At 74.9% G+C, this 2,500-nt stretch overlaps 1 pseudogene; it reads left to right on the top strand.

The window, feature by feature from the left end:
- Positions 1 to 62, top strand: part of LOC131187348 (5.8S ribosomal RNA) — a 145-nt pseudogene extending 83 nt beyond the window's left edge.
- Positions 63 to 2,500: the final 2,438 nt, after the last annotated feature.

The raw sequence follows: 2,500 nt of genomic DNA, 5'->3' as shown, positions 1-2,500 counted from the left end.
ATCGACCCTTCGAACGCACTTGCGGCCCCGGTTCCTCCTGGGCTACGCCCGTCTGAGCGTCGCCGACGGTTCAATCGCTGCGAGTGCGACCCCGCCTCGCCCGGGTTCCGGGCGCCTCCTGCGCGGCGCGGGGATCGGCGTCCGAGTCCCCGGCGGGCGGCGAGGCCGCCCGGCGCGGCTGGGGTTCGCGGGCCCTCGGCCTCCGTCCCCCAAGTCCAGACCCCGACGGCGTCCGTCCCGTACCGCTGCCTGCCTGCTCCGCCCCGCCCCGGTGGCGGCGGAGCGAGGGGGAAGGTCGTCCGTTCCGCCCGCGTGCGTCGCTCCCGTCCGGGACGCCCCGAGCGTTCGCCCGTGGCCGCGGCCCCTCCTCTGCGGGAGGCGGCCGACGCCCCGGCGCGGCGACGGGCCCCGTCTCCCGAGTCGGCTCCGGCGTCGCACGCGAGTGCGGCCGGTCGGTCCGGTCGGGCGCGCGCCCGCTCCGCGCGGCTGTCTGCGGTGTTACCGTCGCATGCCCGTGCGCGAGCGGGCGTCGCCCGCCGGCCGGCCGCGGCCCGTGTTCGGACGTTTCGTGGGCCCTCGCGGTGAAGGGGCGGCGTCCGGGATGGTCTCGGCGTGGCGCCGCGCCTCCTCGGAGGGGCGGCTGGGCGATCCGACCGCGCCGGCGGTGGACCGCGCGAGCCCCTTCCGTTAGAGAGCGCGGCGGGCGCCTCCTCCTTCTCGGACCGCGACCTCAGATCGGACGTGGCGACCCGCTGAATTTAAGCATATTAGTCAGCGGAGGAAAAGAAACTAACCAGGATTCCCTCAGTAACGGCGAGTGAAGAGGGAAGAGCCCAGCCGATCCCCGTCCCGCGGTGGGGCGGGAAATGTGGCGCACGGAAGACCCACCTCGGCGGCGCCCGGCGGGGCCCAAGTCCTTCTGATCGAGGCACAGCCCGCGGACGGTGTGAGGTCGGTGGCGGCCCCCGGCGCGCGCGACGGGCCCCGTCTCCCGAGTCGGCTCCGGCGTCGCACGCGAGGTGTGCGGCCGGCCGGTCGGTCCGGTCGGGCGCGCCCGCTCGCGCGGCTGTCTGCGGTGTTACCGTCGCATGCCCGTGCGCGAGCGTGGTGCGTCCCGGCCCGCCGCCGGCCGCGGCCCGTGTTCGGACGTTTCCCGTGGGCCCTCGCGGTGAAGGGGCGGCGTCCGGGATGGTCTCGGCGTGGCGCCGCGCCTCCTCGGAGGGGCGGCCGGGCGATCCGACCGCGCGGGCGGTGCACCGGGCGAGCCCGGCTTCCGTTAGAGAGCGCGGCGGGCGCCCTCCCTCTCCTTCTCGGACCGCGACCTCAGATCGGACGTGGCGACCCGCTGAATTTAAGCATATTAGTCAGCGGAGGAAAAGAAACTAACCAGGATTCCCTCAGTAACGGCGAGTGAAGAGGGAAGAGCCCAGCGCCGAATCCCCGTCCCGCGGTGGGGCGCGGGAAATGTGGCGTACGGAAGACCCACTCCCCGGCGGCGCTCCGGCGGGGGGCCCAAGTCCTTCTGATCGAGGCACAGCCCGCGGACGGTGTGAGGCCGGTGGCGGCCCCCGGCGCGCCGGGACCGGGTCTTCTCGGAGTCGGGTTGCTTGGGAATGCAGCCCAAAGCGGGTGGTAAACCCATCTATAAATACCGGCACGAGACCGATAGTCGACAAGTACCGTAAGGAAAGTTGAAAAGAACTTTGAAGAGAGAGTTCAAGAGGGCGTGAAACCGTTAAGAGGTAAACGGGTGGGGTCCGCGCAGTCCGCCCGGAGGATTCAACCCGGCGGGCGAGGTCGGCCGGGCCGGGCCGGCGGATCCCCTCCCTCCCGCCGCCCCTCGCGGGAGGGGTTCCGAGGGGCCCGCCGCCCGGACGGCTCCGGCCCCCGTCGGGCGCATTTCCGCCGGAGCGGTGCGCCGCGACCGGCTCGGGTCGGCTGGGAAGGCCCCGGAGGGGCAGGGGCCCCGCCGCCCTCGCGGGGGGGCGGGGGCTAGACCCCGCCGGCAGCAGCTCTCGCCGCATCCCGGGGCCGAGGGAGAAGACCGCCGCCGCGCCCGCCCCCCCCGCCGGCTCCCCGCCGCGCCGCCGCCGCTCGCGGGGGCCGGCGGGCAGGCGGCGCTGGGGGCGCGCGCGGGGCCGGGCCCCCGCCCCGACGCGACTGTCTCCCGGGACGGACTGTCCTCAGTGCGCCCGACCGCGTCGCGCCGCCGGGCGGATGGGGCCGCGCCGGGCGCACGGGGTCCGCGGCGACGTCGGCCGCCCCGACCCGTCTTGAAACACGGACCAAGGAGTCTAACACGCGCGCGAGTCAGAGGCTGCCGACGAAAGCCCCGTGGCGCAATGAAGGTGAGGGCGGCGCGCGCCGGCCGAGGTGGGATCCCGAGGCCTCCGAGCGGAGGGCGCACCACCGGCCCGTCTCGCCCGCCCCGTCGGGGAGGTGGAGCGTGAGCGCGTGCTAGGACCCGAAAGATGGTGAACTATGCCTGGGCAGGGCGAAG

This window comes from Ahaetulla prasina, unplaced genomic scaffold (genome assembly GCF_028640845.1).
Source record: "Ahaetulla prasina isolate Xishuangbanna unplaced genomic scaffold, ASM2864084v1 Contig402, whole genome shotgun sequence".
Taxonomy (NCBI): domain Eukaryota; kingdom Metazoa; phylum Chordata; class Lepidosauria; order Squamata; family Colubridae; genus Ahaetulla; species Ahaetulla prasina.
The sequence above is the reverse complement of the archived record's forward strand: the minus strand, read 5'-3'. Positions and strand labels throughout refer to the sequence as shown.